Here is a 26,496-nt window from a genome sequence, read left to right as displayed (position 1 = left end):
AGGTCTAACAGAGAAGCAAACACTGAATTATGCAATAATGACAACTGAATGAACACTGCACTGTAGTTGAGACTTAAAATTCAAAGTATTTTTCCTTTGAAAGGAGCATAACATTTGAAAGCATTAAGATTTGCACAACCTCCTCACAAGACTTCAGCCGATTTCCCAAAAGGGGGAAAATAACCCAGCTTCACAGCAAGAATTTGAATAAAATCTCTAACCTCACTGATGCATTTTAAAAGTTGTAGTCAAACCCTACAGCTGCTTGGGAAAAAATATTTGCCATCACACCAAGCTTGTTTTACTCCATAGCATTTATACTTTGTATACTGCACAATACTAGTTGTCTAAACCCCAGACTGGAAACTAAATGCTGACTCAGGAAGTTATACTGTACACAGAAAAATTATACAGTTCCCCTATTTATTCAGTGAACTGGGTAACTTCAGGCATGACAACCGACAATAGAAAAATTCAATGACAAAGTATACAGTGGGAGTGCTAAAAAACAGATTATAGTATGCCTTTTTTAAATTCTGTTATAAACAATTTGCTTTTTACTCGAGCATTTGATTCCAACCCTTCTGTTCAGAAGAGAATTCCAGAACACTGCTACTCCTGGATGCAAGGAAACCGAATTATCTAGGAGCTTGAATGTAAAACATTTTAGGTCTGCTACTAATCCTATAACAATTGTACAAGTCTTAGTACTTTTGAGTAACACCTGATTTCCAAGGATCAAAATGGGTTAACCAGTTCAGAAAATGTAGCGAATGACTTGCTCTAAATTGCTATAGTATAACAAATCCCTCCCAAAAGTTCATAGTCTGTTGATGTGAAGATCCCATCTTCCAACTCATCCAAGCACAAGAAAAACACAGCTTCTCGTCGATTATACTGGTGCTAATGATGTCACAAGATGTATCAAGTGTGCACTGGTACTAGCTGTTCTTGGGTATGCATAGTATAGGTTCTGTGCATATGTTGCAGTTGACTCAAGATCACCGTGAGCTGGTAGCTGGTTGAAGTACACTGAACACTCATTCTGCAAACAAAGAATGAACACAGGTGAAATCTGTTTACTAGTTTACACTGAACTACACACTAGCCTGAAATTATATACACTGTGAAAGGGTTCAAAATTTAGTAATCAAAAGACCCTTTAAAGTAAGCTTCCCAAGTAATGTATAGGGTACCAAACCTACTTATGCAAAGTCTGTAGAATGGTTTAGATATACTGGGAAGAAGTACATGCAAAACAAGCAGGTATTTACTGTCACCTTCTCAAAAGGCCCAGTCCCATTCCCTTTGCTACACACATGAATATAGGCAACACATTAGGAATGGAAATAAAGTTGAAAATCTAGCTGGAAAAGTGATTCAAGAAAGCATACAAGTTTCCCATTAACCCTGCAGGAAGCACATAAAAGTCACTGAATTACTAACGTTGGCCATTTACCCGTGGTGGTGGTGCTGCGGTAGCGTTGTCGCCTCACAGTAAGATGCTGTCCGGTTCGATTCTCAGCTAGAGTGTCTTCTGCGTGGAGACATGTGTGAATGGGCGTACCTTCGTTGAAAGTTGTGCGTCAGACCTGGCAAGCTGATACGTAAAAATCAACTGCCAATCAGTAGTGGACCAGAGTTCCACTGCAGCGACCCCTAACCGGGAAAAGCCGAAAGACACAAACTAAAGTTGGCCATTTTACTTTCAATAAGTTTGGGGAAATCAGGTAACATGCCCAGAGTAAGCTAGCTGTAATCAACCCATTCCATAGTGTGTATCCAGTTCGTAAAATTGGATAACTAGTGCTTACTACATGGCAGCATACTTCAGGCAGCTACTAAAAAAACAAATTGATACACCTCATTCATGTAATCTTCAGTAAAAGACTGTCATATGCTTTACTAGGTTTGATAACACCAAGCATTCCTACAGATTAAACACCCTATATGCCTAGATGAGGTCTCTAATAAGAGGCACTATACAAGTTCAGATAAGTTTGTATCCATAAACTTAGATCCATGGACACATTTGGTTTGAGTGTCATGCCACAAGTCAGATTTTTTTTAATTGAGCCATTCCTGTAAAGATCGGATTATAACTCCCTTGTCAGAAATTCATGCAGTCCCCCCCCCCCCCAAACTTGACATCAGTCTACTCTGCATGAAATATACATGCATATACTGGCACCAGTTGCAGTCCATATTCACTACAAATAGGTCATGAAACTCAAAATTATGAGTTAGGCAGATGTCTGAATGTCTTGAGCCCCTTCAGACTTTTGAATTGGCTTACACCTATTACTGAAATGTTAAAGCTGTTTACATTCATGGATGCCAACTCGTCTCTATCTGAAGATGCAATTTCACATTGGGAATATTTCCCAGCATGGCTTCAAATAGTTGCATATTAAAATTTCTTGGTAAGGAATCAACTAGGTGCTCAAGAGAATTTATGGCTCTTGGTGCAACAGTACACAGGATTTTCTGCCCATTTTTCCTCTTCAGTATTTTAGTTTTGAAGTACTAAATGTATGGGGGACAGTTTTAGACCTGCATTTGATGTTGGTCACCAATATAACAAAATGACTCCTTTGAACACCTACTCCTTTGTTTTTAGCTCCAAAAATGCCATTTGTCAAGTCATTTCACTTTTTACACTAAAACGCTGCTTACTTGAATTAAGTTTGTCAAAACAATACCAGTGTAACTTTGCAGGTACAAGTCAGATTACCCACTTTTCTTCACATACCAAGTTCATTAAACATTTAAGAGTTGATCTTCAGTCAAAACAAAGTTTTATGAAAAACATTAAACGCATTTTGAAAGTTAGATGTCCAACTGCCCTTGAATATACATCTGCTTACAAAATCATTTGGCAATAGACAAGTCACCACGTTTACTCTTCCAGATCTACTGAACGCAAAGGGAAGTTAGAGCCATCCATATTTAAAAATATGCAATCTAACCAGTTTGCAGAGTTAATTCTGGCATGCCTAGTCAGGCATGAACACAGCACATCACACATACAAAGCAGTGGTGGACTGCTGAGATTAGGACAAATGATTGCAAGCTTTATATTCTGCTTCCTCATTACAGTGGTAGAATAGAGTACTCCTATCAAGAGTACCACTTTAAGGAATTCTAGATAAAGCCAGAAGATATGGGATTAACAGAATCCCAAATCACTCAATACACATTTTGAGCAATTATGAGCAAGACTGCCAAGTCAATGATACTTTAAAGTTAGGGGCAGTTGAGAGGCATGAGGTAGGGCTGCAATGCCTTACACTTATCAAAAGGGATAAAATTAAAAAGCTGTTAATCAGGTTAATCTGATTAGGCCAATGGCCTCAGGAGAGATGCAAGGTGGTTTACCTACACACAAAGGGAAATGTTGCCAGGGCATCTACTTCCCTACTCTTTTGCATACAGGGACTCATTTGGCATTACACTTCCTGTATTCTGGTCCGGGTGTGAAAGTGGCTCAGAGAAGCAGAATTTTTAAACATGGAGGAAGGTGATTTTCATGTTTTTGTAAAACTTAATAAAACAGCTGGAAAGCTTAATGTGGCAGATAATGGGTTGGAAGTTATAAAGAATGAGAAGTGGGGAAGGGAAAAAAGTGGAGAGTTGAGTAAAAAAAAGTGGAGAGTTGAGTAAAAGGCAAAGAGGGACAAGAAGTAGATATGGCAGAGTTAGCAAAATTTTCAGAAGATTCTGCAACACCAGAGTGTTATAACCCTCCAATCAAGGGACTGCAGGATGTTTATTTGAAAGAATTGAACAAAGCAAACTGGAGTGAGAAGGCAGTGTTGTGGGGAGAAATATCGACAGAATTCAAGAAGTTCAGGAAATAAGAAATCATACGCACAAACGGAGAAGGTAAAAGAAGATAAGGCAGAAGCTGCAATCGGCAGATAAGTAAAATGGAAAAGAAATTGGACAGGTATGAACTATAGCACAGCATCAGTTCACCACTGGGTATTGAACCCAGAGGCAAGAGCTTTTATTTGTATAAAGATACTTTTGAATATGAGAAATTTTTATAACCGTATGGAGAGAGAATGAAAATCTTTGGAACTCTTGTGCAGACATGTAACAGAGAAGCTAAAAAAGTAAACAATTTCATACAGAAGTAGAGATATTTTAAAGCAATTAATAATAGTCTAGATATGTAATGGACAATACAAAGATCCGACAATAGAGGTTTATGGATTGGCAGTGGGAAGGAGGTGTTATTGAAAATGCATTTACTGAATATAATTAATGTGGAGGGGAATAAGGGAGTGGTTAGATACTAGGACAACCAAAGATGTGGTACAGGATTTAACAATTGTGACAAAAGGAACTGTACTTGCCACAAAGTTAATCATGAAGCAAAAAACAAGTAAAAATGTGTGAGTGTGAAAATAGGACATTCATGGATAGACTAATGCTACAGAAAATTATACACAGTAAATCAGACCAAGACAGGGAGAGTGTTTTAGTACAGAATACTAAAGACAAGAAAAAAAGAATGGGAGTAAATGTGTACAAAGGAAACAAAGGAAAAGGAGAGAGAAAGTAATTCAACTGATGAAGAGGATAAGTTCTACTGGGAAAAAAGAAAATAGAAATTTAAATAGGTATAGGGGGAAATAACGGTAAAAGTAACAAAGGGCGATAATCCTAGCCATTAATGTGAGTAATATAAGCAATGTTCAGCTAAGGCTAGAAGGTTGGAATTGTGAACATTGTTAGATATGGACATAGTATTAGACATAACAGAATACAAATTAATGCATTATGGGAAAAAAGAAGTTATGTACTCACCATAATGTTCCATGTATGCAGTCCATCTAGCCGATTATTACGTGTGGGTTCGGAGCTAATCCTCAGCTCCGACTCGGCCGCTTAGAAAGCCTAAAAACTTCCGATTGGCTCATGGCTAAGAGGTATCCCATGGTGCATGCGCACATTCCCCAGATCTTGTTTGCTACTAGTCTATCAGAATAAGAAAGAAAAAGGACAAAGGTCCAGAGGAATAAACTGCAATAAAGGCACCCTTATGGTATAAACCACTGTAGAAAAGGAAACTGTATCCAGATCCTTCAGGAAGGGGGCTGGTGGGTGGGTTCGTAATAATGTTCGGTGAGATGGACTACATACATGGAACGTTATGGTGAGTACATAACGTCTATGTTATGTAGTCCTATCTCACCTCCATTATTACGTGTGGGACAGCGTCCCTAGCATCTTGAATGGGTGGCTCACTGGAAAACACTCCCGAGTACTCTGGAACCAAATGAGGCTCTACCCCCTGGAAGTAGAATCCAATTTATAATGGGAAATGAAGGTATGAGGGGTAGCCCATGTTGCTGCTGCACATATATTATCAATAGGTGTCCTGGCTTGGAAAGCAGAAGAAGTATAAAAGGACCTGGTAGAATGCGCTTTGACTTTAAAGGGCAACTCCTTTCCCTGAGAACTGTAAATAAAGGAAATATAACTAGAGATCCAGTTCAATAGTGTGACCTTAGAAACTGACAAAGCCATTCTCGCCTCAGCAAAATAAACAGCTATTACAATTTTCTAAATCATTTGGGCCTGTGGAAATAGAAACCCAGTTGCCTATGCACATCCAATTGGTGGAATGTATACTTTGCTTTATTGGTATGATTAGGGAAGAACACTGGCAATTCAATTGTTTGGTTTAAGTGAAATTGATAACAGACTTTAGGAATAAAGGAAGGATTGGTCCAGAGAGAAACTCTTGTCTTTGTGAAAAATTAAATATGGAGGTTTAACTGATGGGGCTTGTAGTTCAGAAACTGGTCTAGCTGAGGTTATTGCCACCAGAAAAAGTCTTCTATGACTGGAATTTCAACTGACATCTATGGGCTGGTTCAAAGGATGGCAAAGTTAGTCTAGACAGAACTAGATTCAGATCCCAGGGAGGAATGGGGTCTTGCACAGGAGGTCTTGACATCATCGAACCCCCCTAAGAAAAGATTTGCACAGTTTGTGAGACACAAGACTGGAATCATTAATCCCCGCATGAAAATTAGATGTTTCTGATAGCCGAGTCCATGGATAGTCTAACAGGTGAGGCTCAAGAAAAGGAAAACAAATCTGATGAGGCCAGTAAGGGGTGATGAGGATCATCTTGCTTCCCAACAACATTGCTTTCTGTATGACCTTAGGAATGAGTGGAAAAGGAGGAAAAGCATAAAGGAGTCCCAGGGGCCAATCGTGGACAAGTGCATCTCTTGCAGACTCTCCCGGCAGGGGGATGTGGAGAAAAAGGTGCTGCATTTGGTGTTGATGGGGCTGCCAAAGAGATTGCAGCAGGGTTGTCCCCACTTTTGGAAGATCACACGGGCTACTTTCTGGTTCAAGGACCATTCATGAGGTAACAATATTGCCCTGCTTAGCTTGTCCGCTATCAAGTTGGAAGTCCCCGGGATGTGCATTGCAATGAGAAAGCATTGGGAAGAAATCACCCAATTCCAAACTCACAGGACCTCTTGACATAAGGGGTATGATCTGGTCCCCCCTTGTTTGTTAGATACCAAACCACCGACATGTTGTCAGTCTGGATAGCTATCATCCCTAGGGGGAGAAAGTCGTGAAGTGCTTGCAATGCTAGAAGCATCGCTCTCATCTCTAGGACACGGATATACAGATGGGCCTCCTGATCTTGCCATGTGCCTTGGACAGTCCTGCCAAGATAATTTCCCCCCACCCTATCTGGGAGGTATCCGTGTTCAGTGGCAACAGGCTGTTGTGGTACAGAGTCCCTGTGGTAAGATGACTTGGTTGAATCCATCAGAGTAGATCCTTTTTGCAAGAATCTGGTGATGTAGAGACAACTGCTGAAAGGACCACTGGGATGACAGGAGCCATTGGAGTATCCTCATATGTAGTCTTGCTAAAGGTACGAAGGTTATGGTAGATGCCATAGTTCAGAGAAGCTGCAACACCACCTTTGCTTTGACTCTTCGAAGGGAAAGTATCCTGTAAATTTGCTATGCAAGATTCTGTATTCTGTCTGTAGGTAGTATGGCTGTCATAGAAACAGTGTCTATCTTTGCTCCTATAAATGTTATAGATCGAGTGGGCAAAGTAGAGGATTTTTCCCAGTTTAGAGAGATTCCCAACTGGGAACAGAGCTTAATTGTGGAATCTCTTGATTGAACTAGATGATGCCTGGTGGTGGCAGTCAGGAGCCAATCGTCCAGGTATGGAAAGACTTGAATTCCCCGACTCCTCAAATGAGCTGTGACTACTGCCATGCACTTGGTGAACACCTGGGGGGGGGGGCTGTGGTGAGACCAATGGGCAGCGCCCAAAACTGGTAATGACTGGCTCCCAGCCAGAAGCCTAGGTAGCTCCTTGATGCTTTGTCCATCATTATGTGGTAGTAGGCATCCTGGAGATCAATTGAGCACATCCACTGCCTTTCCCTAACAGAGAGAGTATGGATTGTAGAGTGATCATTCGGAACTTGGACTTCTTTACATACTCGTTTAACCTGCTGAGGTCTAGGATGGGTCTCCAGTCTCCTGTTCTTTTTGGAACTAAAAAGAACCTGGAGTATGTTCCGAATCCTGTCTGGTCTGCTGGGACCTTTTGGATGACTAACAGCAGCTTTTTTCTCTATAGCCGCTTGATCCCTGTGATTGGTTGGCACATCTGGGATCCTTTTGGGAGGGCATGGTGGAAGGGAAATGGGTATATAGAGTAATGTCTTGTACCCACTTGTCTCGACTTAGCCAGGCTTCTTGGTACAAGGACAGGCGACCCCCGACTGGCTCCAGAGATGCACAGTCGGGTTCCACATCAGTAACACTGATAGGGATTGGTCACGAAAGGAATCATGACCTCCCTGACTTCCCTGTGTATCCTGGAAAGGTCTCCGATTTCTTGAACCACATTTTACCGCTCTTCTGACCTTTACGGCAAGGTCTAGAAGGAACAGTAAAACAGACTCCCGCGGCAGAGAGAGTCTTTCCTTCCCGTTCACACCTGGTGAGGGTATCTTTCATCTTGTGTCCAACAACAGGATCCATCCACTGGAACATTGGTGAATGTAGACTTGAAAGGCTCAGCAAAGTTGCATAGACGCATCCAGGAATGTCTCCTTAAGGAGACTCCTGAACCTGCCACCCTACTCGCACCATCAGTTGCATACGACCACCCTACTTGCACCATCAGTTGCGTACGAGATCAGCCACATGGAGGAGTTAATAGATGTGAGAGTAGCCAACTGAGCTGACACTGTAGATGGGACTGCTTCAGTAGAGGTACCCTGAAGAGCATCTCCTAATTCCTTTAGAAGATCTCTCTGAAGTCTTGCGGACTGTAAAAGCCGCTGAAGAGAAGATACACTTCCCGTACCTATCCATCGTTTGGGATTCCTTGTTGGGTGGATGGATAGAAGACCCTGCTAGCTCCTTCTTAGTGGCCACCACCACCACCATCAACAGGTAAGACCTTGGATAAAAATTCTTTGTCTTTAGGGGCAAAAAGAAATTTATTCGGCCTCCTGGGGACAGTTTCCACGGCATCAGGAGTCTGCCATGCTTTCTGACTCACAAGATCTAATAATTCATCAAATGAAGGAGACACCCATGAAGCTGAGGGTTGAGACCCGAAAGCCTTCAGGTACACTGACTCCTCACTGGATGGGTAATGGTGGCCAGCCGCCTTTCTGCCTGAGGACCTCTAAAATGTCTGCAAAGAGACATCTTCAGAGGATGACTTAGGAGACCCCTCAGACTCATCGAGGTCAGTGTCAGATGCGACAAACTCATCAGGGGAGTCTACATGCTTCCTCTTACATGATCTCTTCCAAGGGGGTGCCTCAGTGGGTTCCTCTGGGGAGGTCTCGTAAGATCGGGGGCCGATACTGCAGGGTCCAGAATCTCAATCGGCCCTGAAGAGCCGAAGAGACAGAGGCCAACTCCGATTTTGGTAACTTCTGTGGAGGTTCAGAGACAGAAGTTGAGGCTGGAGAAGGCCTTTTAGAAGTCTTGCTCTTATCCTTTCTAGAAGACTGTGACCTAGCAGAGGAGGAAGAACTGGCTAGGTCTTCCTCGAAGGAAGGTTTTAACATGCCTTTTAAAATCAGCTTATTCTTCCATTCCGAGTACTCTAGAGCTAATGGAATGACGAGAGACAAGTTTCTTGAAAATGTATGGCCCCTAAGCAGTACACACAGATGCTATGTCCATCAGTGATGGACATTTTTTGTGAACATTTAGTACACTTTTTAAACCCCGACTGTTTATGTTCTTTATGTTCCTTGGACATAATGGCAGTAGAGAAAAAAACAACACACTCAACAGGAGAAGAACTAGATCCTCTTAACTTAAGCAGATCTAGCCCTAACACCCACAACAAAAATAAAAGGGGTTTTGCTAGGTTCTCCAACTTAAACGAACCTAGTGCAAGAAAGAAAAAATGGGAACAAACTAGCACCTCCAAGTTAAACAGTCTAGTCAAAAAAAAAAACACACTCACGGAAACCACACACAAACGGCCAACAGGCCCAAGAATTTTTAAAACAGCAATAAGTCGAATCCGGTTAAAGACGCAAATCGGTATCACAATAAGACAGTCAGCAATCAGAATAAAACTTCACATGAAGCAAAAAACTGCTAATAAGCAGAATAATGAACTAAGTCACTTAGCCACGGCTAACCAAAAGAAGCTTCCGACTGAAGACGTGGCAAATGAGATCTGGGGAATGTGCGCATGCACCATGGGATACCTCTTCGCCACGAGCCAATCAGAAGTTTTCAGGATTTCTAAGTGGCCGAGTCGGAGCCGAGGATTGGCTCCAAACCCACACGTAATAATGGAGGCGAGATAGGGCTACATAACATGCAAGGTTATATGGAACTTGGATGAAAAATGCTCAGGCATAAACATTTTTATGTAAAGAATGTATAGAAATTCTGGATTATACTATATTGGATACAAGATAGAACCATAATATAGGGGGCAATTACAAAAGCAATGAGGCTTAGGAAGATACTCGATTATGCGAATGTAAATATGCAAGTGATGTGGGAGACAAATTGACTGACGACATAAGCGAAAAAGGGGTGGATGCAAGTTATTTCAGATATCAAAAGCAGGTAAAATGTACTTCTGGAAAACGGTGGGCATGCAAAATGGACTCGTTTGAGAACTGAAATTTAAAATTACCAAGTTGGTGGATTAGTTTGAGGGGAAAAAAAAAAAAACACAAACTGGACTGGCAAAGGACAAAAAGAATAAAAGACAGATTGACCAAAGTTTCAAGAAGAAAACTTCTGCATGTGACACTAAATAAAGAACTTGAAAATTAACTGAAGACAATTAAGAATGGAAGAGGAGATTGCCACCCTTGCATATCCTGATATATGTAAAGAGAATTTTTAGAGGTGCTGAATGGTCTGAAAAAGGTACAAAAGAAAAAAAATATGCATGGGTGCAATTACATTTATATGGAAAAGGAGACAAAACTGGAGACCACTAGTATTAAACACTTATGAAAATAAGCAGGGCTAATATCTTACTGAATTTATTTGGAAGAAAAAGGAAGTAAAAAATGTTAATGTTAAGACATTTGGTAGATTATGCGATAATGCAGGAAACAAAATAGTGGTTAATGGTTAGTTGAATGAGACAATAGAAATAAGTGGTATTAAGCAAGTCTGTCCAGTAATTGGTAGTTTTTGCATTTATAAATGCAGTAGTTACCACGTTTGGCATTAGAGGAAGCCAAGTATTGTTCAGAGGGAATTCAGATTCCAGTGATGTTCACTTATGCGAACAATCTAGTATCAGTCAAGAATGGATAAGTGTGTCAAGCATTAACAAGGGGAAGAAAAAAAAATAGGAAAAGGACTGTGGTTCTCTGGAAAAGAGGTACCCAGTTTAAGAAATAAAATTCTGGGGGGTGTGAGTTTGGTACTGAACAGAGTAAGAATTGAAGAATGGTACTTACCTATACGCCGCAGTGGTGCAGCAGTAGCATTGTTGCCTTACAGCAAGAGGTTCTACCATTCGATTCTCAGCTGGAGGCGGTGGCATCTGCATGTCCTCCCCGCAGTTGGGTGGCGTTTGAAAGACATGCGTAAGGGCGTGCCTTCGTTGAAGGTTGAAAGTAGAGCTGGCATCTCAGAGTTTGTGAAAATCTACTGCCAATCATTAGCGGACCGGAATTCCGCTGTGACGACCCCTAACCGGGAAAAGCCGAAAGACAAAACAACTTAAAATTGAGTACCTGTATATTTGAGAATATTTAACTTGCATATAGAAAAAAAAAAAAGTTTAATTCAGAAATAAGATGGCACATCTAGCTAGTGTATTTATACCACCAGAATGAAAAAAAACTAGTGGAGGTGTTATTCACATTTATGTGGAGATCTAGATTGAACCCTATTAAGTAAAACATATGAAAAGCTTAAATGTTTGAGTAAAGGCATCGCTTGTACAAAAATGAAACTATCAAGAGAAAATATTACTATGGAAGATTCTCAAATGCTTCCAAAGATGAGCAAAAGCTGTAAAAGAAAAGATGCAAAAAAAATGTAGATGTAGCCTATAAATAGGCTTCCAGTTTTATATGGCACATTTGCCTTTACTAACAGAGAATCTGTGTAAGGAATTAGAGACCACATGCTTTTCTGAAATGTGCAAGTAAACCAACTGTGGAAGTGTGAATGTTTAAAAGGACTGAAAAATGTTTGTATAAACATGGACATTACTGTTTTTATAGTATCTATATTCTGTTAAAATTATTTTATCTGGAATGAAAGAATGAATGAGAAAATATAATGGGAAATGGGTGTAGTCAAATATTTTTTTGGAAGAGTGGGGGAACTGAAAGTCTAAAAATTGTGACATATGCAAATTACTCACAATTGTAAACTAGCTGTGACATTTGGTCTATAGAATATATATTGCATTTTGTGAGGACCCCCCCCCCCCCACTGATAGGTGCCATCGTATCTTGTATTCACCTGAGGTACCAATTCACACAGTTGGGAGCCTGTTTTAATATCTCATCCTAATGACACTCTGTGCGGCACCCCAATTATGCCAGATTGCACTATAGGCAATCCATCTACCTGGTACAGAAAGAAATCACAGGTCATACAATAAGCCATCAGAAGTGTATAAAAGTAAACTGGGTGCGTACAAATCACATCTTCTATATCAAATACTTCCTCCAGTTACATATGATACAGCAAATTTTAAACAAAGCATTCAATAACCATTCCTTTGCCTAAAGAGTAACCCAATACTCAAAGGCAATAATGGCAGGCAGTGTGGGTGTTACTAACCCCAATGCCTACCCTGTGGGATACTAGAGGGGCAAGAATTTGCCTCTGCACCCTTCCTATGCACATGAATTCAGTAACATTTCAGAGTTTAGAATCCTTTATGCCATACCTGGTTGCACTCTAAAATATTCTTGTGAAATCAAACCCATAAAAGTCATTTATCCACTAAACCAAAAAGTAAAATTTCACACCCATCCATTTGGGTGGGTTAAGACCTTAGTCTAGCCAGAAATCCTAAATAGCTAGTTCTTAAAAAGGAATTAGAAGTCTGCCTGGGTTTACCAATTGGTACTCGAGATTTTGTAGAGTGAACCCACCCCCAAGAATATTCCGGGTAGACAATGCCTCTAGTGTTGTGGCCAAAGACTCCAGATAGAGCATAAAGGGAGAAAGTTGGCAAATCTAAATACTAAAACAGAGGGAAAAAAATTGTTACACCACTTCCTGGCACCTCAGATATGCCTTCCAGGCATTCCTTAAACTCCCATGATAACCAAGTAGTTTAAAATGCAGAATCAGATTTCTCATTTACTGGGCTTCTAGAATGCTTCAGTAGCCAGGCTACTGAAGTTTCCACTTTTCTAGTCTCATGCCCTTAACACGCTTCTGCAATCTCAGAAAATAATATGACAGTGCAATTCCTTCACTCGCTACAGTAAACACAAATACTAAACTGCTTAAAACCTAGACCATAAAAGCTCCCACTTTCAAAGATGCTTCATCAGGTAAAACAATCATATGCAAAATATAAAAGTTGCTATCTTAATGCCATATTATGTAGTCTAATATGGCTGTGAATCATCATAGTCTACGATCTTAAGATTAAGTTTCAGCATGAAAAGGCATCTCTACAGATGCCCCAATGTCCTCACAAATGTTCAGTCGACATTCCTACTCATACTAGGAATGTACACCCAAAGTACCACACTAAAACCTTAACACAGATTTTGCAAAAAGGAGGCACCCTTGCCAATCAGAATTCTGCAACCAACATGCTGTACAACTCCAAGGCCATTTGTACAAGCTTTCTACATCAGCTGAATTCATAAAGCCATCAATTTTGATATATGCGGCCTGCAGTTTCACAACTACCTCCAATCTGACAGTATAGAACTAGAGGTTTTCCCAGATATCAGGCAAAATATTATCCTAGTCTGTAACATCTCATCCATTAGGACTATATCAGTACTTCTAATTCAGGTTTTATAAAATGAATGTAAAGACAGAATCATAGTTTGCACATTGTATAAATGCTTTACTTTTGAAGTAGGTACTAGAACAAATGTTCACAAATTAAGAATTGAGGTTTCCCCATTAGGTCATCCATACAAAATATAAAATGACCCCCCCACCCCCACCCCAAAGAGATATCCATGGTCAAAATCCAGCTAAAGTAGAGGGGAAAACTGGCAACCATCTCCCTCAATACAGATGACAGTCTTGTACCAAAGTTAAGCCTGGGTAATCATGGGTAATTCTCACCAGGATTAAATACCCTAAAATAATCCCAATCAAATGCTTGTGTATAATAGACACAAGTTGTTTTGGCCATTTTGATGGTTTAAATCTTGCCCTACCCTTTACAAATCCAGTTTCGATCTGGACCACGAACTAGTTACAGTAACCACAGCATCCATAAACAGTTTTGCAAAGACTCAGTTTGAAAGAACCCACATCAAGATATTTTACACATTTCAGAATAATCTGAAATGTGGGATTCCAAAAAAGTGAAAGTAAACAAGAAATTAGCTATTAAGGATTGCCATGCGATTTATACCACCTGGTGCACAGTCTGGACTGCAGCCTGATATCTGCTTGACTTTTCCATGACCTGAGCCATCATGGCATGCCATGAGACTAAGTGGGCATGCATATGGGGGCACAATATTCTTTACTTTCATCTGCCTGATTAAGATCATCCTTAGGATTTAGCTGCATGGGGTATTACAGTTCTTTGCAAAGCTTTCCATTGGTAAAGTCTGAAATGATTTAACACCCATTTTCTAAGGCATAAATCCACCCTGGCCTGTTCCACCTTGCAAATGGTAGTTTGCTATTCCTGATTTCATGCACCCTTAAACACATTTGACCAATACAAAGCAAGAGCAAACCAGAGCAATGATCTAGACAATGCTTGTGGTTCTTTAGCAATAATCCACTACAGTCATCTGATCAGCCTCTCCCATAATAATCCACTACAGTTATCTGATTAACCTCTCCCATAATTTCAAAGTTCCTTTTGATGGGTAGTCACTTAAAATACATCACAGCAATGGAGTCCAGCTAGCCATTTCTTACATTCCCCAGGTAAGAAATCTGGATTCAAGTTTCAGCTTCTGCCAGACATCAAGCATACTAGTCAAGTTACTCAAGTACTAAGGACCAGCTCTCAGGGTACAAAGTGCACCCAATTTGTTGTAAATTCTGCCGTCCGATTCCTACTGCCCTCTTGAAAATGTAATGCTAATCCAATCATAAAAATGCTTTAGGACCCTTCCCCTCTGTAATACACACATCTGTTCCTTAAAAATACATGTCCTCATCCTTTTAGCTCCAGCAACTGGAAAGTTATCTAGGTAGCTAGCCTCTTGTTTCCAGCTGAGGGACAGTCTCCTTCAGTAAAAATCATATTTACTATAGTATTCAGCTTTTAACGTGCCATGTAATAAATTGTGCAAAAAGAAAATGAAGAGTGCACCATATGTCGCCAAATCAATGAAAGCTCAAGAAGTCTCCTTGTAAAACCAATGATCCACGTTTATTGTAAAAACACAAACATAGAAACTGCAGAGATATAAGCGCTTTTGCGTTGCTTACCAACGCTTCATCAGATATAAATGCAGTGAAAATCACCCCTCCCTTTATACAAAAAAGACCTCATGACATCACTAAATTCATTTAAACAATTAAATAATTAAAACAATAAGGTACATTTAAAAAGGTACAACTTAATGTTTAAGACTCCTAGATGCTAAAAAGGGTTTAATGGATAACTTGTCATTAAGCCCAAATCTATGGGCTTGTAGTTTCATTATCCACTTGCCCTCTCTTTCCTCTATTCTATTCTTTATGTTGCCCAGCCTTTTGTTAGTGTTCACCAACTCCAATACCTGAAATTTGAAGTTGTGTGTATTACCTAGCTCCATTGTGTGTTTTGCAAGGGCATTAGTAATATTTCCCTTGTTAATGGCATAAATGTGTTCTCTTATGCGCTCTCGTAGTGACCTAGTTGTCATGCCCACATAAAATCTCATGCATGATTGACACTCGGCTATATAAACTAAGCCAATAGATTTACAGGTGGCATAGTTTTTGAATAAATACCTCTTCTTAGTGGCCGGATGTATGAAAGTATCCGAATTAGATATGTATGTGCATTGATTACAGGCATGACATGCAAAAGTGCCTGTTTTCTTGCTCAAGTGCATGTTTTGATGGCTACTATCATAACATAATAGCCTATTGAGTGAGGGCATATTTCTATATGCCACTCTGGGTCTTACATCAACCAATGATCTGATCGTGTCATCAGTCATTAATATGTCCCAATGTTTATTAAAAACGTTCAGCACATGATTATTCCTATTAGTAAATGGAATAACTATCCTATTGAAATTGTCACTGTTTCTACATTTAGGTAACTGTGAGTGGCCATATGATCTATTAATCAAAGGGGCTCCTTCTTGTTGTCTATAGTGATCACTCTTAGAAAAAGCTTCCAAAATGTGTTTTTTTATTGTAACCCCTAGATAGAAAATTCTCAGCCAAAATCTCTTTATGCTCACAGTATGCTGTTGTTTGTGATGTTAGCTTAGATACTCTGACCATTTGGTTAGTAATGATGTTTTTGTATGTCATGCCTGTAATCAATGCACATACATATCTAATTCAGATACTTTCATACATCCGGCCACTAAGAAGAGGTATTTATTCAAAAACTATGCCACCTGTAAATCTATTGGCTTAGTTTATATAGCCGAGTGTCAATCATGCATGAGATTTTATGTGGGCATGACAACTAGGTCACTACGAGAGCGCATAAGAGAACACATTTATGCCATTAACAAGGGAAATATTACTAATGCCCTTGCAAAACACACAATGGAGCTAGGTAATACACACAACTTCAAATTTCAGGTATTGGAGTTGGTGAACACTAACAAAAGGCTGGGCAACATAAAGAATAGAATAGAGGAAAGAGAGGGCAAGTGGATAATGAAACTACAAGCCCATAGATTTGGGCTTAATGACAAGTTATCCATTAAACCCTTTTTAGCATCTAGGAGTCTTAAACATTAAGTTGTACCTTTTTAAATGTACCTTATTGTTTTAATTATTTAATTGTTTAAATGAATTTAGTGATGTCATGAGGTCTTTTTTGTATAAAGGGAGGGGTGATTTTCACTGCATTTATATCTGATGAAGCGTTGGTAAGCAACGCGAAAGCGCTTATATCTCTGCAGTTTCTATGTTTGTGTTTTTACAATAAACGTGGATCATTGGTTTTACAAGGAGACTTCTTGAGCTTTCATTGATTTGGCGACATATGGTGCACTCTTCATTTTCTTTTTGCATACTGGACTTTATTGAGAGTGCTTTACTTGGCGGTTTTGTTTCGTTTTGTTTGATGTAATAAATTGTGTTTGGCTTAAATATCTGCCATAGCACTAAGCCCATTCACAGGAATGGAACACAAATAATTGTGCCCCACAACTTATTTGTGGTCACACAGTGTTCCTCCCCTCTTGCAAGAGACTTTTCACTCAAATTTCTTCAAGCAATTAAATCCATCTGCCAGACATTTGAAGATAGTCAGCTTGAACCTGAGAATTGTACATCATTTCCCTTTCAGTATTCAGGAGGAACACATTAAACATGGCAGACAGTGAATGACTTAACTTCAGCTATATGCAAATTTAACAGCAATGCTAAAAAAAAAAAAAAAAAAAAAAAAAAATGTACATTGGTAAAACTAGTCAACTGTCGAATATATAGCTCAGAGTCTAAGAAAAAAAAACCTCATGGGTCTTAAAGACTATTTATTACTTTATTTGGTTCTTTGTGACCATTTCAGTTTAGTGAAGGCATCTATCAGCAGATGAGTGCTAATGGGGCCTAAAGTTGCCCCTACGTTTGCCAACCTTGTGATGTGCTGGTGGAAAAAAAAATATTTGTCACCGTTTAAGTTGGCCATTACCAAAGATGGTGACATTTTTCATCTAAAAAGGAAGAGGAAATTTCATGACTTCATGGAACTAATGACAACATTTGCAAGGATAGATTTAGTAATTTACATTGATAGTTCTCAAACCTCATTTGTGAAATTACACATCTTTCAGGGACAAGTTATCCATTTGAGTCAGCTGGCTAGTGATAGTAAGCCGAGGAGGTTGAGACATTTATTCAAGTGTTTTATGAAAAGGTTATTCCTAAACCAAATTGAACTTTATTTCTGGGGAGATAGTGAAGGCAAGGAACAGTTTCCTCCTATTTTAGTGTCAGGATTTACACCAAAATCTAAAGGAAAACAAAACACTTGCCCTTCCTATTCCTACGAGCATTGAGGGGTACAAAGTTAAAGATTGGAAAGTGGTTTTAAACAATCAGGATTAACAAAGGTTGTTGGACCTGAACCAAAGTTCATTTTTAAAATTAAACCATGAACCTGGTTTGTTAGAAGAGTTGTGAAAGTTGATAAACCAGGTTCCAGGAGGTTGGTACTTTCCACATGTCAGAATTGTAAGTATTGTAGATTCATTTATCCCACTGGCCATTATTTTCACACATACATTAACAGCAAAGGATAGATTTAGTTGCAAAAAAGTGAAGGCCTTGTTTATTTAGCTAGTTTAGCTAGCTGCTGCAACTGCAATAGTTTTTATATAGGGAAGACCATCAGGAAGCTAGGTTACAGAATAGGTGAACATCTACACACATTAAGCAAATGGATGCATTTATGTGCTTGCAAGACATGCCAGGACCTTCATAAATTTACTTTTTTGTAGCTGAAAACGTTAGTCAGCTACCTTTTGTGGATCAATTCAGCAACTACGGAGTTCTTAAAACTCAGTGGCAGGTGTTTCTTTGGGCTGATATTCAAACAGGATTGAATGAGACTTTCAGTAAGTTTACCAAAATATAGGTTTTATTGATATTACATAGACGTTACCAATATTGCATGGTCTAGTTGGTTTATATTTGTATTTATTATATTGCTTTTTAGGAGTTCCCTATTAAATCAGAAAGCTCCGATTTGCTGTTTTTGAAGAGAAGCAACTACCTTGTATTATTCAAATGATTCATGGTTAATGTTTGTTATTTCTGATGAAGTTCCATTAGTGAAGGAATGAAAGCACTGGTACTGGTGTTTTGAGTGGTGTTGTTAACCTGGTACCCATTTTACTAAAATATTCCAAGGAATTTTATCAAGTTGATTTGTTTCCTTGGTTGTGTGTTTTTACAACTTGTAATAGCATGTACTTCCACAAAGGGTACGCTTTCTTTAGGCAAAGGACCACAGTGATGAGAAACATTTGTAAAGAGCAGCCAAGGTACAGTTCTCCACAATGCTTCAATTTTCCTTCCTCCCAGTCAAACAAAATTAAAACACAAGTTCAACTTCACACCACGCAAGTTCAACTTCACACCAGCTTAATCAGAACTGACAATACTTACTTTCTAAACCTATAACTTACAATTCTTGCAAGTGGAGCACTTTCAGTTATACATGTCCAAGGTTTGCAGGCCTTGGACAGGCTTTCCCATAAACAAGGGGCTAAAGCTGGTGTTAAACCTTTTGCTAAAGTTGTTGCAGAAGGCATAACTTATCACACTGCTACATTTTGATCTGTGCAAATCAGTTCACTCAACAAGCTGACCCTGCATAGTGGCTGCAAGTCCCCTTCCTATCTGGAATCCTCAGGTAGGAAAAAGTGTTCTGTTATTCTCCACACTGACAGCCCCAGGCAGGTCTGAGCTTCACAGGCTTCCAGCTGCTGCAGTTTGAAGGACTATCATACACAGAGTTGGTCCAAACTAGACCAGAGATTCTTAATCTCAATAGTTGCATTAATCATTTAAAGCTCTACCATCAGTTTTGCATGTAATGCTTCCATGGTGCCCCCCAGTACAAGACCATCCAATACCACATTCATTTGCTGCTGAAGGTGGCTTTTCCTCTGACAAAGTAAAGGATTCATACCATGCCAAAATTTCATGTTTAGTTCCATAGATAAATACCATGCCATTGGGTGCAAAACATTCAATGCCCCCCCCCAATCATCCTTACCCTGACTAATCCCCCATATGCCTGCTATTCGATGTACAGGCAGAAAAATGCCAAGCTTCACAAAATGTATCTGAATGTTAAAGCTATCCAACTTTAAGACCAGTAAATTACTACAGGTTTGCTCAGAATGCCAGAAACGGCTAGCAAAACAACTGCAGTGCAAAGGTTGCCCTGATATACAAGTGAAAAAATGAACAGGACTGAAGTTTGTTCCCTTTTCCATCAAAACAGCCATAGGCTAGCCTAACCATACAATTCATTTATCTTTATGAAAAGGATAGTCATAGTAAAACAATCAAAGTAGCTAGGGTTCTCTTAAAATCCCAGAGAACCACAGCAGCTGACTGGTTTGGCTATCAGTACTGGAACCCATATGTGCTACCATAGGAATGGGGCCTGTTTGGCACTTGTTCCTACCACAGCCAGCCAAACTGATGCTCACAGTATACAGCCTCCTGTTGCCAGTACAGTAGCCAACTCCCCCATAGAATTGGCAGGCTAGTCAGTTCATGTTCCAATCTTAGCCAGCACCTGGGTCACTGATTAACCAGTCAGAATTTAGATTCTGTGCTGAGGAATGAAAACTAATTTCACTCCAATTACTCTGAAATCGGGGAATTCCAAAACTCTTGCCTTTCCTATTCCCCAAAATGAATTCCTAGGCGAGTGGAAATTTTTCTTGCCTATATATGCATATAAGTAAACTGCAGCTGCTGAAAACAAAAGTTGTGTATTGCTGACTAGACTAGTCTCAGATGCAACATTCTAAGACAGCAAACCACTCACACCATACAGTCAAGTAGCGGCCCAATGCCAGTGGGGCAGGAAAGATAATCCAAAGCTGCCAAGTCTGAAACATCTTCCTTCAGTTTAATATTCACTGAAAGCAAAAGAGCTTATAAGCATTACATGCTGGTGTACCAGTTTGCCAAATTATGACAATGAATACCAGCATTTTCCACCCACAAAAATTAGAGCCATCATAGTATGGTCTTTACAGAGATAACCTTGCACAGTTACCACACAGACTAGGTATATACTGAGGACAGAGTGGCATAATACATTGCCACATTCTTGGATAAAGTGATGACAGATGTCTAATGTAGTTGTTGCTGCATTTCCAAAGTTTGCTTAACCAGCAAGGGTAAACATTTGGGCACTGAAAACTTACTAGAATGCTTGTCTATTGTGTAGAAAAAATACTAATAACCAGTACAGCTACAGACTGACAGCTTTTACTTTGACCTTGCTGCAACATTATATGAATCTTGGGTAAGAGCACTGCAATCAAATTCTCATGACACTACGTTACACCTCACTATACAAATAAGTGAGGTAGTTCAACGGTACAAATATGGATATTTCACAGAACCTTTAGGCAAGGCATACTATAGGGCACCACAAGTCAAATCATGGCACCACCCTACATCTCACTTAACAGGTTACTAAACCTCTTGATGCTCCATTTAAGACTATAGCCATTGCTTACAAGGGTAACGGGACCCTAGTTTTATTTGCAAGCAGCATGGGTTTATTTAACTGTTAGTCATGATAAACTATTGCACTGTACCCACATTTCATTTTACATGAATGTTTAATTTCATTAAAGTGACACTGAGCTTAGTTCAAGTGCCATTAATTCTCCAGTTTCTTCAAACTTTAAAGTCCAATATTGTTCTTCATCCATACACCATTAAGCATCACAAGTTGAGACAAATTTGTGATGCACCACTCTAGTGAACTATAGACCTTTAAGATGATCTTAATCACAGGTGGTGGTTGCTGAGAGGACAAAGCAAATGGACCTTCACGTCAGTGTAATCCATTTGTTTGACCAAAGAATTGCAGATTAAACCATTACCCCTGCAATCATTCAACTATCAGCCATCAAGATACATCCCAATTTAGCCAAACCAAATACTCAGCTTTTCTGTTAAACCCCTTTTATAGTGAGACTAACAGTTAAGGCTATGAGCTGCCAAGAAGCTAGATTTCAAACCCCAAACTGGAAGCTAGCAACTGTTAGTGGCTCCTGTGCTAAGACCTAGAAAGGGACTCTTGCCCTCTGGTTTACCCACTTAACCAGAATCACCATCAAGGGAATGCCTCATGGGATTTTATAAAGCTAGCAGATAACCGACAACTACTTTACTATCCTTTAGAGAATCACACGATGCATTGAACAGCAATAGTAGTAGTACATTGTCAGAAATTAAAAGCTGTAGCCTGTATGACAAGTTTAGCTCGGATTTTGGAGGGATCTTATTATAGCACAGACACTGGACAAAGCCACAGGAGACCACAAAAATTGAGATCTTTTAAAAAGCTGCTAGAACAGATGTTACATTAGCATGCATTTTAAGGATATTTTGAAGCTTTTCATTCAGGGGTTTCAGTCCTATTTGAAAGAAAAAAAAATGTGAAGGAATAAATACAACAAGGCAAAAGTGGACATTCTGGACAGTTGAGAATTATGGGTTGTATTCCCCTGCATCCCATGTACATTTCAGTACCACTAAAAATGCAATAATTTCAAGGTTGGCTCATCTCATTTAAGGCAACATTTATGTATTTTTATGTAATGCAACCCTGGAACAATATTTAGACTGTTGGTGCAGGAAAACCCCACCACACCAAGTTTTGCAATATCTGCATATTTAATTATGCATTAAATATGCATACTCCAAATGCCTTGGCCAAGATTACTTATGACAAGCAGACATACAAAGAACTGCTCAAATCTTCAACCCATTTAACCTACAGCTTGAATTTTATAACCAGTGCTACAGAAAGACACTAAAGTGAAACAAGGCTAGATACTCGAAAATTTAAATTTTACCATACGAGTACATTCAAGCTTAAGTTATCAAACTGAAGCAAAAACAGACTAGTCATAAGTACTCTCTCACAGCATACCATTCCTGCCTCTGTTTTCTATTTCTCAAAACCACTATCTGCATTTCATACTCTGGTTTACTCATTAAAAAGCTAAGTAAACTGGTCACATTTCAGATAACTTGGGCCACAAGGATAAATTCCATAGGTGAATACTTATTGCTTCCATGACATAGCAGATTAGCCTCTCAACTACAACACTTAGGACTAGAGCTTTGTATCTGTAAGAGCAAAGTTAACTGGATGAAGGGAAAAGCGAAGTCAGCATGTGTATACTGTACAAATTCCTCAGCAGACCATATGGGTTTATTCGTTCCCTGGCGTGGGGACATCCAAGTATATCATTGTTAATACACTACACTCACTGCATCTACCAATTGCTGCAGTTACCAAGGACACATGAAATAATTCCCTACCATTCCCAGGTATGCATGCTCATAACCAGTGCAAGCATTGCTGCAGTTACCAAGGACACAGGAAATGATTCCCTACCATTCCCAGGTTTGCATGCTCATAACCAGTGCAAGCATTGCTGCAGTTACCAAGGACACAGGAAATGATTCCCTACCATTCCCAGGTTTGCATGCTCATAACTCAGTGCAAGCAATGGACTACATGCAAGGGTGAATGGAACAGCAAGGAGGGAAAACATTTTTAGAGGGGGACCACAGTGTGAGCAAGTGGACACAAGTCTAGTCAGCCACTGTTGTTTTACCAACAGCAAGAAGCCACAGTACCCAAGAATCTGCAAACTCCATAGAAATGGAGACAGGAAATCAGGACTGAAATATATCTATAAGGTAAGGATGCTCACCATCCAAATGAGATTGAAAGCCTGAAAAAAGTCTTATCGCTAGAGGATCACTGTTGAGAATACCTCTCAACCTCTTAGTGCAAGAAATCTAGACAAAGCTATAAATACTGGGGGGGGGGGGAGCAAAGGCCCCAAAATAGGGATAATTTTTTAAATGTTGCTGTTACAGACAGAGCAGGTTTTGCATTAGCATTAATTTCCTGAAGGGTGTGAAGCCTAAAATTCAGATATATCATTTTCTAACTTCAGACTTCGTTTGCCAAATATTTGCCAGAAAACCACAATTTTGAGGAAAAAACAAAAATGAGGCAAACAATCTGGACAGTTGAGGCATATGCTATGGAGTGTTATTCAGGTTTAACACAAACAGCATAATAAGACAAGGACTCTAGCATCAAGGCTACTTGAGGCAGAGGGGAGAACACTAGCCAAAGACCACGGCAGAGACTAGCCAGGGGTTCTAGGGGGCAGTTGTAAAATTCAGTGTAAATTGGAGGATGAGAGCCACCAATGAAGACAAGTTACCAAAGAGAAAGTGGCAGCATGTAGAGTACATGCCTTACAGATGGACACATCAAGGCTAAGTGAATGACAGAACATTTAGAATGAAGGCAAAGTGTTAATGGGAGCAACAAGGCACCAAAAACACTTGAGATCTACCTATAGTGTATCAAAGATCTAATGGTGAAACTAGAAAGCACAGATATCAACCACGTAAATGAGAGCAGTTTAAATGCACCGTACCAAGTGTAGACTTAGAATGGGTCCAATATGTATGGCTAACTGCAGCTAGTGATGTACAGCAAGAAAGGCAAAATGAATAGAGTTTAAATAGAAGTTGGAAAAAAATCGCACACCTATACATCGTGCTGTTAAGGGGGACAATCAAAACAATAGCCGTTGAAGTGAGGGACCAAAAATTTTGTTAAGAAAACCAAGACAGTTAATGGTTTAAATTCAAAATACTATATCCCGAGAAAATCAGTACAAGCCATCAGAAACAGCATTTCGGAAAACAAAAGAGCAGATTTCCAGCCAGCTTGTGTGCTGGACGGGGATGTCGAGAAAGTCACCGCAAAGGCCTTCGGAGGGGAATCTTAACATCCGTGTCGAACCACAACTCTCAATTGTCCAGATGTTTTATAGAAAACACGTATTTGTCTTATGTTTGTCTGTTCCTCCTAAAAGGAGTAAGGACTGAAGTCATACTGCCGCTTTAGTTTCAGACTTCATATCCTTCAGAAAAATAATGTACGTTAATGCAAATCCAGCTATTCTAACAACTAGGTTTATAAGAGAACTGCATGCGAAGTACTTCCTCCGTGTATTAACTATAGAAAAAAGATAATTATTCAGAGGAAACCTTCATATGCATTTGTTTGTTAAGAGAAAGAAACTTAGTATTCCCTGGTTCTGAAAGCGGTAAAAACACCGACACCTCACAGGCAGGGAAGTAAAAGTACTTCTCCGGTAAAGAGAAACTTAGACTTTCGGCTTTTCCCGGTTAGGAGTCGCCAGCCCGACGCAAAACCTTCAACGAAGGCACGCCCATTTACGCTCGCACCTACCTGCGCGTCTTTCACGTCACTCTACCGCGGGGTACGCACAGAAGGCGCTCCCCCCCCCCGGGAATCGAGCGACAATGCTAACCGCTAAGCGTTGTTTAAAAGGAAGCGAGGTGGTAGCTTTTTAAACCTGACGCAGCTAGCCCCGTCCCCTTCTGAGCTGTTACCACTCTAGTGCGAAGCTGAAGTGCGACAGCGCTTCATGCTAAAATCAAGACAAAAGTGCTTTACAATGTTATTGCTAGTTTTGGAGCATAGCCACGGAGCTCCATGCACCATACCTATATCAATTTACTGTCTTCAAAAGACGAGGGTTTCCATATTCCTGGTATAACACTTGCCAAAATTGTCAGAAATCAGTACAGGTGTCTATAAAGCAACTTCTTTCGGTTTTTGGGGTCGCCACAGATCACCTGTCCGCTCGTCTGTAAAGCAACTAATTATTAAAAAATAAATAAAATACTTGTATCAAACAAGTCAACAGCACAGAACAATAGTGGAGCTATTGGTTGGTCCACTCCAACAAGCGCTTAAGAAATGGGATTCCTGAGCGCATTACTCACTACATAAGGCAATTAGGTATCACGATTTTTGTTTTTCTCGTCAGAACTTCAATTATTGTTGCTGGAAAAAAAGCTTAGCTTGCAACACAGTTGCATGGTCAGCTTCTTTCAAGGAGAGCTACAATTGTTACTGCAAACTCATATAGTGCTACTGAAGTATACTATTTATTTATTTATTTTATTTTACATTTGTTGACCGGGCTAGTCTGGCTGGATAACAAGTCCATTTTCAGCAGAGGCCCGAGGAGAAAAGCTCCACTATCTACTAATACATTACATACAACTAGGTCACTTAAGAAATACAGCTTATAGGGAATATAACATTGCAAGAGAGAATTCAACAGTAATAAAAACAAATTTTCCTGAGGAAAGAAATGTACTGTTTGTTAATTCCAACAAATTTTGCAGAAAAGTATATAATACATAAAGTTCTAATAGTAGTAGAATCAGAAACAGGAGTTGGAGTAGAGAGGAAAGGAGTGGAGGAGTAACAGTTTAAGAAATAGGGTAAGTTAGTCAGGTGTACTGCAGGAGCAGAGCCAGTGGTTTTGGAAGTACAGTTTAATTTTCTGTTTGAAAAGAGGCAAAGATGTAGTTAGAGTTATATCACTAGGTAGAAGATTCCAATTTCTACCTACTGTATTTGTGAAGAGACAGTCACCAGCAGAGTTGTTAGACTTAATAGATTTGGCCATCAGTTTGTGAGAAGAGCGCAGAGAGTTGAGATTGTTATAAGGGATTATCAGTTGAGAGAGAATAGGGTGTTGTCAGGTTGATATAGTATACTATGGGCAATAGAGAGTTGAGGTTTGGAATTCAAGCCAGCCTAAGAGTTTTAAGTTAAGACAATGATGGGTTCTGAATATTGTTGTAGCAGGTTGCTAATTTAGTTAGATTGCATTTCTTAAGGTTGGTATAAATAGGGAGGCATATAGTAGAGTGGCTAAGAGATGGGATTGAGCTATCTTGTTTCTAGTTGCTGGATCCTATTTTTCTGTTAACTAGTTTTATGGTGTTGTTAATGTGTTGATCGAGATTATTGTCTATG

At 39.6% G+C, this 26,496-nt stretch overlaps 1 long non-coding RNA gene across 1 annotated transcript; it reads right to left on the bottom strand.

The window, feature by feature from the left end:
• Positions 1-404: 404 nt before the first annotated feature.
• On the bottom strand, positions 405-25,599 carry LOC122810081. Its single transcript, XR_006366049.1, has 2 exons — positions 25,167-25,599; positions 405-1,045 (listed from the first exon to the last, which is right to left on the bottom strand). It is a non-coding gene; the product is annotated as an uncharacterized LOC122810081 (long non-coding RNA).
• Between the last annotated feature and the right edge of the window lie 897 nt (positions 25,600-26,496).

Source organism: Protopterus annectens, chromosome 8.part1 (genome assembly GCF_019279795.1).
Source record: "Protopterus annectens isolate FY-2018-M chromosome 8.part1, PAN1.0, whole genome shotgun sequence".
Taxonomy (NCBI): domain Eukaryota; kingdom Metazoa; phylum Chordata; order Ceratodontiformes; family Protopteridae; genus Protopterus; species Protopterus annectens.
The sequence above is the reverse complement of the archived record's forward strand: the minus strand, read 5'-3'. Positions and strand labels throughout refer to the sequence as shown.